The following is a 10,547-nucleotide window of genomic DNA, read 5'->3' on the forward strand; positions in this document are numbered from 1 at the left end:
CATCTTTCTGATACACCATGGTGCTCAAGAAGCTATCTTCTCCTGGACTTGAAATATCAAACTGACTTTACATGTTTCCATATCCAATATCATGAAGGGCCTAGTCTGAATTTCAAGACCCTTCATGATATTGCAATAGCCTCCTCTCACAGTAATTATCACTATCATCATCATCATTATCATCATAATTGCTAAGTTATTTAACATTTTTTATGCACCAGACTCCTTTGTATAATGTCCTTATTCATCATAGCAGTGCTAGAAGGTAGGCTATATTATTGTCCTTATTTACCAATAGGGGCTTAGTGACATTGAAAAGCTTCTTCCAAACTGCACAAACATGGTGTAGTGGAGCTGGGATGTACACCTATGTCAGTCAGTTTTAAAATCTAGAAGAATTATTGGAAGTGTATTAAAACACAAGGATGACCTTTACAATACATTTATATATCTAACCAATTTTTCAATCAATAGGAACTAAGGAGTATTGCAGAAAATTATTCTTGAAAATTATAGACAAACATATACATACATACATCAGAACATTCTGATATAAAATAATCTTGCACAAAGATGGACTTTTCAGGGACTGTGGTACCAAAATGTTGTTTTGTGGTGCATGTAGTTCCAACTAAAATCCTAAGAATACAAATAGTTTCTGACCTTCAAAATAGCTTTTCAAATCAGAAATTTATTTTGAACCTCATTTCCCTATATGGCATCTGGAAAAATTATCTTCAGTTGATAATAGATGTGACTGAGAGCTCCTAACCTCATATTCACTCTTCCTCCTGCCCTTTCCTTCTAGGAACCCAATCTAATTATTTCACTTGACCTTCTCTTGGGGCTGTTTCCCTGAGTGTATACATACAGGATATGTGCCATCCTCACTTCTAAGGAATCTAGATTAGGATCCCATTCAATTGGCCTTTTTTTGAACATTTCCCCAAAGAGTACAGATGCAGACATCTTCTAATCCCTAAATCTTAGGAATCTTGCATAGGATGCCCATTCACCATGCTTTCTCTCATCGGTAATTCCTTGAGTGCACTTAAGCTGGCCACTTCCTGTATACTCCTCATAGGAATCCAGTGGAAGACTCCATTTCACTTGGTCTTCTCTGGGGACTACTAGTAATTCCCTGAGTGCATACATGCAGACCCACTCAATCACTTTTATGAATCCCGCACAAGACTTCCTCCCACTTGGCCCTCACTTGGGGCTGATTCAGTTGCTGAGACTCATCTCCATAATGTCATGGAGAAGAGGGAACTTGGCATACAATTCACGAATTGTTTTACTATAAACTAGAATTGTTCCCATAGTAAACCTGGTGGATTTTTGCAAAGGGAAGAATCCCAATGTCCTTTTGTTCTTTCATTCCTTGGGTTTGTAATAAAACGTGTTTTCCTTCTTAAAAACAGGCTGTGGGGAGCAACCCTCTGTTACTTTAATGCAGTACCAATTGGCATCTCATTCTGAAAATTTGAGATCTGGATCTCTCTTGTTTGGTTAAGAACCCATCTAGTTTCCCGCTCTTTGCCTCTCTGTGTTAGGAATACCTCCAGAATTCAATGTACCATGTCCAGAACTCAAATTCTAGAACCTGATTTCTAATTCTACACAGTCTACAATGTCTACTGATGTCAACAAGTCTCAGAGGTCAGACACAAATAATGGCTCATTATAAAAAACTAAGGGCCTGGTGCACGAAATTCGTGCATGGGGGGTGTGTGTCCCTCAGTCCAGCCTGCACCCTCTCCAATCTGGGACCCCTCAAGGGATGTCTGACTGCCCATTTAGGCCCAATCCCAGTAGGATTGGGCTTAAACGGGACTGCCCATTTAGGCCCAATCCCAGTAGGATTGGGCTTAAACGGGCAGTCTGACATCCCTCTCACAATCCAGGACTGCTGGCTCCCAATTGCTCACCTGCCTGCCTTCCTGATTGCCCCTAACCGCTTCTGCCTGCCAGCCTGATCACCCCCTAACCAATCCCCTGCCAGCCTGATTGATACCTAACTGCTCCCCTGCCAGCCGGGTCACCCCTAACTGCCCTCCCCTGCAGGACTGGTCCCTCCCAACTGCTCTCCCCTGCAGTCCTGGGTCCCCCCCAACTGCCTTTCCCTGCAGGCCCAGTCGCCCCCAACTTTCCTCCTCTGCTGGCCTGGTCACCCCTAACTGCCCTCCCCTGCAGGCTTGATCACCCCCAACTGCCCTCCCTTGCAGGCCTGGTCCCTCCCAACTGCCCTCCTCTGTTGGCCTGATTGCCCACAACTGCCCTCCCTTGCAGGCCTGGTCCCTCCCAACTGCCCTCCCCTGCTGGCCATCTTGTGGTGGCCATCTTGTGTCCACCTGGGGGCAGCCATCTTTGACCACATGAGGACAGCCATCTTGTGTGTTGGAGTGACAGTCAATTTGCATATTACTCTTTTATTAGATAGGATCAGTGCAGTCTCCTGAGCATCTCTTGAGGTATGAGTAGGCTAATGAGTTGAGAAGTTTGATTCTATAGAAAGAGATCCTTATCCTCCAAAGTCAAGGATTTACAAACCTGGTCTAGATTACAGAAGACACATCCTAGAACATGTGCATCAGAGCTGAAGGACCCCCTGTGAAGTCAGGCTCTTATTCAGTCACTTTGATTGAGCACAGATAGAATTTCCCGTATTTGCTGTGGAAAAATATAAGTAGAAGATTCTGGGAAAAGGAAAACCAGGATATACAAATAAAAACTGACATTAACCAGATTTATTCCAGGAGACTACTTGCTCATCATTATTCTATTACATGGCCCTTGTAGCCTGTGAGACGATCAGAACAAGAAGAGCTGAAATGAAGCAATGTCTCTAATGCACAGGAAACAAACCCTGCCATTTGTAAAGTGGAGCCTTCTTGATTCAGAGCATTTTTTTAAATCTTTTTTTTCCTCTGTATTCTTCAAAAGACATTTCTGAAGCAAATGGATAGCTTGTTTCAACAAGAAATGGGATCATTGAGAAACCAAGATGGCGGCATAGGTTAAACACCTAACCTGCAGCCGGGCACAACAATTTCAAAAATACAACTAGAGGTCAGAACGGACATCGTCCAGAACCACAGGAGAGCTGGCGGACTGAAATGCCCACAGCTGGGGGGAAGGAGAAGGCCACGGGGACAGTCGGGGAAGCCGTAAAAGCCTGAGGTATGGAGAAACGGGCGGAGACACGAGCACACGCGCCTGCGGGGAGGATGGAACCGGAGAGGAGGGGGCGGCTGATGACCTGGCCGGAGTTCACTGGCAGGAAGGAGATAAAGGCTCCGGAGTGTGCTGAGCACCGGCTCCGATTGCACTGAACCCCATTCCGGGCGAAACCCTGGGAAACTCACTCACTTTCGCAACTCCGCCGCCCCCGCAGGCTGCCCGGCCCGGGACGCTGGGGACGCCGCCGCAGCGGCGGCGCCCGGAGCCCGGCGGCCTCCCAGCACCCGTCCCCGCCGCGCAGCCCCCGCGCACCTGGTGCCGCGGGCCGCGTGCCCCGCACACCAGACGGAGGCCCGGGCGCCCTCTCCGTGCACCTCCCGGCGGCGCTAGACTTCAGTAGAGTTGACTTAATTCAAGGGATTAAGAAGTAGAAATTGGGGGGACGCCGCGGCGGCGACGTCCGGAACACGGCGATGGCGGTGCCTGGAGCTCGGCGGCCGCCCAGCGCCCGTCCCAGCCGCGCGGCCCTCACGCGCCTGGTGCCGCGGGACGCGCGCACCGCGCACCAGACGGAGGCCCGGGCGCCCTTTCCGTGCACCTCCCGGCGGCGCTAGACTTCAGTAGAGTTGACTGAAATGAAGGGATTAAGAAGCACAAATTGAGAAGTTTGAAAAAGATGGCGGCGGAGGTTAAAGGCTGTTCTGTTGCCTCGCACCCAGCGAAATCGGAGGGGATGAGGTGTGGAGGTGCGTGGGTCTGGCTGGTGGCGGGGGAAAGGGGCTTTTGTTCCAAACCTAAGGGAGATTAGCTCTCCATCACCCTGAAACCCATCTTCTGGCGAACCCCGGGAGACCCAGATGCCTGCGGGGAGAGGCGGGACTCTTGCAGAGGTGCGCCCAGCAATCAGTGTTTGCTGCGCTGGAGTGCGGAACGAGGGGACTTAGATACATGGAAGGCAGAAGGACCAGACTCACAGCCATCGAGGCTCGCCACACCATGGCCTGTTGGCGCCCTGAGACCCCGCCCCGCCCTGGGACCCGCCCCGCACGTCTTGAAGACCTGCCCCGCAAGTCTTGCAGGCACACCTGCGCCCCAAGCAACGGCTTATGCATGTGGGTGGACTGCCCTCTGGCAGCGGACCAGATGATCTGCTGTTCTAGTCGGACTGCTCCAGGGCCACTCAGACAGGAGGAAGAAACTACAGTTTTTGCTGTAATCCTTGCTGAGTGCCTAAGGCAGTAGCTGATCTACACCCCATTGGAGACCCAGAAACGAGGGCATCTAGTGGTCTGTGGGAGATGACACCAGATTTCAACCACGTGCATAAGGGACACATTCAACGGGAATATTCAGTGAGCGCCAAAGCTTTGCTGCACCAAGACCCGGCCCATAAACGTGTCTCCTGCACAGCAACTCTTCCTTTATAGACAAAGAGAGCCCCCCCAGTGACACTAACAACAATCAAGACTTAACTATACAAAGGAGGACCAAGATGGAGGCATAGGGCGGAAGCCTGATTGTTGCCTACCACAACAACTTTGAGACTACGACAAGAGAGCAGAGCAGACACCATCCAAGACCACCATAGGGCTGGCTGAGTAGATGCTCTACAACTAGAATAAAAGAGGGGTATGTGGGATGATGCTGATGCCGGTGACCCAAAGACCACACTTTAAGAACTACAGCTCAGGCGACACAAAAGAACTATGGCTCAGGCGATACAACAGCGGCCTGGAACGTGCTCGGCGCAGTTCCCCCGGCGGTCTCCGGCTGAGGGGACGGCTCCACTGGCAGCCAAGCACGGACAGACGAGCCCCTATGAGACATGGGGTGGGAGACTCCGCGCTTGCTGACCTCTGAGTCCGTCAAGAATCTCAACGCCCCGGAAGCGGCCAGGTGCGCATGCTTGGCGACCGGCCACCGATGCAGACCCAAGGGCCGACACAGCGACGCCAGACTGGCCCACCGCCATGCACCGGGTGCACCAGAGCTTCGCCGAGCCGCCGCCCGACGAGTTCTGCAGCAGCCATACTGGAGCTCCGGAAGGATGGCCAGGGGAATTGCTGAGGGGGATTGACCGGCAGGATTTGGGATCGGGAAGACGGGGCCCCACTGAGACCCGGGTGCGGGCGGGGTTGCGTGCCTCTGGGCTCGGGTGTGGTCACACGCCTCTGGGTATAAGTGAGGCCTCACGTCCCTGGGTCTAGGTGAGGCCACATGCCCCTGGGTCCAGGTGAGGCCGGACTCCGGGTCCGGGTGAGGCCAAGTGCCCCTGGACCCGGATGACGCTGGATCCCGTGCCCGGGCGAGGCCAAGCGCCCCTGGGTCAGGGAGAGCCCACACACCCCTGGGTCCAGGCAGACCATGTGTCCCTGGATCCGGGTGAGGCCGCGTGCACCTAGGCCCGGGTGAGCCCAAGTGGCCCTGGGTCTGGGAGAGGCCAAGCGTCCCTGGGTCCGGGTGAGACCATGTGTCCCTGGATCCGGGTGAGGCCTCGTGCACCTAGGCCCGGGTGAGCCCAAGTGGCCCTGGGTCTGGGAGAGGCCAAGCGTCCCTGGGTCCGGGTGAGACCATGTGTCCCAGGATCCGGGTGAGGCCTCGTGCACCTAGGCCCGGGTGAGCCCAAGTGGCCCTGGGTCTGGGAGAGGCCAAGCGTCCCTGGGTCCGGGTGAGACCATGTGTCCCTGGATCCGGGTGAGGCCTCGTGCACCTAGGCCCGGGTGAGCCCAAGTGGCCCTGGGTCGGGGAGAGGCCAAGCGTCCCTGGGTCCGGGTGAGACCATGTGTCCCTGGATCCGGGTGAGGCCTCGTGCACCTAGGCCCGGGTGAGCCCAAGTGGCCCTGGGTCTGGGAGAGGACAAGCGTCCCTGGGTCCGGGTGAGACCATGTGTCCCTGGATCCGGGTGAGGCCTCGTGCACCTAGGCCCGGGTGAGCCCAAGTGGCCCAGGGTCTGGGAGAGGCCAAGCGTCCCTGGGTCCGGGTGAGACCATGTGTCCCAGGATCCGGGTGAGGCCTCGTGCACCTAGGCCCGGGTGAGCCCAAGTGGCCCTGGGTCTGGGAGAGGCCAAGCGTCCCTGGGTCCGGGTGAGACCATGTGTCCCTGGATCCGGGTGAGGCCTCGTGCACCTAGGCCCGGGTGAGCCCAAGTGGCCCTGGGTCGGGGAGAGGCCAAGCGTCCCTGGGTTCGGGTGAGACCATGTGTCCCTGGATCCGGGTGAGGCCTCGTGCACCTAGGCCCGGGTGAGCCCAAGTGGCCCTGGGTCTGGGAGAGGCCAAGCGTCCCTGGGTCCGGGTGAGACCATGTGTCCCTGGATCCGGGTGAGGCCTCGTGCACCTAGGCCCGGGTGAGCCCAAGTGGCCCTGGGTCGGGGAGAGGCCAAGCGTCCCTGGGTCCGGGTGAGACCATGTGTCCCTGGATCCGGGTGAGGCCTCGTGCACCTAGGCCCGGGTGAGCCCAAGTGGCCCTGAGTCTGGGAGAGGCCAAGCGTCCCTGGGTCCGGGTGAGACCATGTGTCCCAGGATCCGGGTGAGGCCTCGTGCACCTAGGCCCGGGTGAGCCCAAGTGGCCCTGGGTCTGGGAGAGGCCAAGCGTCCCTGGGTTCGGGTGAGACCATGTGTCCCTGGATCCGAGTGAGGCCTCGTGCACCTAGGCCCGGGTGAGCCCAAGTGGCCCTGGGTCTGGGAGAGGCCAAGCGTCCCTGGGTCCGGGTGAGACCATGTGTCCCTGGATCCGGGTGAGGCCTCGTGCACCTAGGCCCGGGTGAGCCCAAGTGGCCCTGGGTCGGGGAGAGGCCAAGCGTCCCTGTGTCCGGGTGAGACCATGTGTCCCTGGATCCTGGTGAGGCCTCGTGCACCTAGGCCCGGGTGAGCCCAAGTGGCCCTGGGTCTGGGAGAGGCCAAGCGTCCCTGGGTCCGGGTGAGACCATGTGTCCCTGGATCCGGGTGAGGCCTCGTGCACCTAGGCCCGGGTGAGCCCAAGTGGCCCTGGGTCTGGGAGAGGCCAAGCGTCCCTGGGTCCGGGTGAGACCATGTGTCCCTGGATCCGGGTGAGGCCTCGTGCACCTAGGCCCGGGTGAGCCCAAGTGGCCCTGGGTCTGGGAGAGGCCAAGCGTCCCTGGGTCTGGGTGAGACCATGTGTCCCTGGATCCGGGTGAGGCCTCGTGCACCTAGGCCCGGGTGAGCCCAAGTGGCCCTGGGTCGGGGAGAGGCCAAGCGTCCCTGGGTTCGGGTGAGACCATGTGTCCCTGGATCCGGGTGAGGCCTCGTGCACCTAGGCCCGGGTGAGCCCAAGTGGCCCTGGGTCTGGGAGAGGCCAAGCGTCCCTGTGTCCGGGGGAGACCATGTGTCCCTGGATCCGGGTGAGGCCTCGTGCACCTAGGCCCGGGTGAGCCCAAGTGGCCCTGGGTCGGGGAGAGGCCAAGCGTCCCTGGGTCCGGGTGAGACCATGTGTCCCTGGATCCGGGTGAGGCCTCGTGCAACTAAGCCCGGGTGAGGCCACGTGCCCCTGGGTCTGGGAGAGGCCAAGCGTCCCTGGGTACGGGTGAAGCCAGATCCTGGGTCCGGGTGAGGCCGTGCGCCCCTGGATCCATCCGGGTGAGGCTGGGTCCCAGGCCCGGGTGAGACCACGCGCCACTTGGGTATGGGTGAGGCCACGTGCCCCTTAGTCCAGGTGACGCCGTGCCCCTGGGTTCGGCCGAGACCAAACCAGAGGGAGTCGGACCTCCATTACCACCATTTGTCCACCATCCAGAGCTGAGGGGTCAGTGCTGACATGTACACATAAGGAACTACTGGACATCGAAATTGGGTCTCAAAAGAACTGTTGGTCCAGGGGGAAGCTCGCTACAGATTGATTCATTTGCCTGTCAGCATAAATATTATTGCTCGTCTCACATTCAGTTCTTATTAGTATATATCTAGTGACATTTGATCTCATTCATCTAGAGGAAATGATGAACAACATAGACTGAGGAACAAGAACAGAACCAGAATCAAGGAGGCATCGATCGGACTATCGGGCCTCAGAGGGAGGATAGGGGAGGGTAGGGAGAGGGTGGGGGGAGGGGGAGAGTTCAACCAAAGGACCTGTATGCATGCATATAAGCCTATCCAACGGTTAAGTTCAACAGGGGATTGGGGCAGGCGTGGGGAGAGGGGTGGGATGGGAATGGGGGGATGAGGACAAATATGTGACACCTTAATCAATAAAGAAATTTAAAAAAAAAAAAAAAAAAAAAAAAAACAAGAAATGGGATCATTACTTTGCTAGCTGATCACTATATTCAAGGTCAGTTTCTCTCTGAGTAAAAGAAAATCAGGCCCTGCAGATGTCTGTGTAATGCTTCAGAGGACTCAGAAGTTATGAGGGAATCACCATCTTGCCAAGAGACATGCAAACTGTGGAAGTGCACAGATACATCATTCTAGGAATAAAATTGTGGTATACTTTGCAATAATCAATTTCCTTCTCTCCATAATAGGCAGCAATATTATTTTTTTCTAATTTTAACTTGAACAGAAAAAAAAGCCCTCATTACATGCTAGACATGCAGATAAGGTCACAATGATTTTAATACTAATGTCAGCATTTGTATGAGTTCTCATATCAACACTGCAAAACTACATACCCCTCCTCCCACAGGGCTTATCCCCAGCATCATCCTACTCCTGGTATATGGTCAAAGACCACTCTACTGGACTGGTGTATTCTGTGGGTACTACCACACATTTGGAGTTGAAATGCAAATGTAAATTGAGGAATTCTGCATCCACCACTGGAAGCAGATGCCAGACAGCTCACAGTGAAACCAGAGACTAACACCCATGCACAGAAATCTGGGGAGACCATTTCCAAACCTCTAATGCCCTTTTTAAGGTGACTCACCATCAGTGGAACCCACAGAGCCAGATTTGACTCCACACTATCCCTACCTCACAGTGTCACTGTTAAAATCCAAGTGATTTCAACAGTCCCAGGTCATTCCTGTTTATTGATACAGTAAACCTTTGCTGGTATAGGCTTTCTTTTTATTCCTGTTGTTATTTGGAGATTGAGAGTTGAGAAGGGTATAAGAGTGTAGAGATAAAATGCTCTCTCTCCTTCCACTGTCACAATCAGCTGTGACTACCATATACCACCATAGGTCATTATAAAGTACATTATAATCTGTTGTTTTACCATTAATATGCAACCATTAATCTCAAAGACACCCCACAGTGTTTGAGTTACGTAATCTTAGGAAATTTTGACATTCAACCTGTTTTGCTTGGAACCCCAGGCATCAGAGATACTGGCTGGTTGTTTACCAAACTCATTTCCTTACATTTACACACACCTTTTCCCACCTCCCTTGCAGCAGATGGGACCATGTGGATGGATATTATAAACACCACTTCCAGATCCAATACAGCAAAATAGCTCTTGCAGTCCCCTCCACTTTATTCTGGCAGACAGAAAAAGAAACCCAGCAGGAGGTAGCAGCACTATGAGAAGGAAGAGGCTAATCCTTGCATCATTCCACCAAAGCCATCCACCGAATACCCACATTGAACTGTTGCATGAGCCAGTGCTATGTTTGAGTTATATTAAGCCAATAACATTTGGGTGCTGGTCATTACCGTGGTTAAACTTCCTACTTTTATATACCCTGGTAGTTTAAAGCTTTATTTAGACTTTAGTTACCACTCCAAATTCCTCCCCACTGCTGCTTTCTAACCAGTTCATTTACAAAAGGTTTCTATGAATGTGGAACTCCAAATGGGGAAGCAGTTAGATCCCATATAGAGCTTTTCTCTGAAGACTATTTGGCTTTTTTGTTAATTTGTCTGCTATGTCTTTCCTGACAAACAGCCTCTTCCTTTAAGAAGTATGTGAGCTGTAATTCTCATAATTTCTGTGGATGAATATCTCTTTACTTAGCAGAAGTAAAGGAAATTCTCTCTGGGAAATTGTACTTTGAAATCCAAAATTATTCCAGTTAAATTTGCATGATATATAAGATCACAATAACACATATGTAGAAACACACACAGAAACTACCATAAATGAATGTTGATAAAAAGCATTAAAATAAAAAATATCAGATCCACAAACATTGCACATATTGGAATCACCAGACACATGTTTGATATGATCAAAGAAATAGAGCATCATGAGTATGACTATGAAAAATTATTATTATTATTTAGCAAATATTTATCTCCCACCCCTACATGTGAATGTATATGAGAACATTAGGTGTCCCTGAGATAGGCTATGGTATATGGCTGAGAATTTTGACTGGTTCCTCCTTGAGACTTAGATTTGGTCATGTGGCTTGCTTTGCCCAATAAAAAATGGATGGAAATGACAAAGTGTTATTTCC

Source organism: Eptesicus fuscus, chromosome 1, assembly GCF_027574615.1.
Source record: "Eptesicus fuscus isolate TK198812 chromosome 1, DD_ASM_mEF_20220401, whole genome shotgun sequence".
In the NCBI taxonomy this organism is placed as follows: domain Eukaryota; kingdom Metazoa; phylum Chordata; class Mammalia; order Chiroptera; family Vespertilionidae; genus Eptesicus; species Eptesicus fuscus.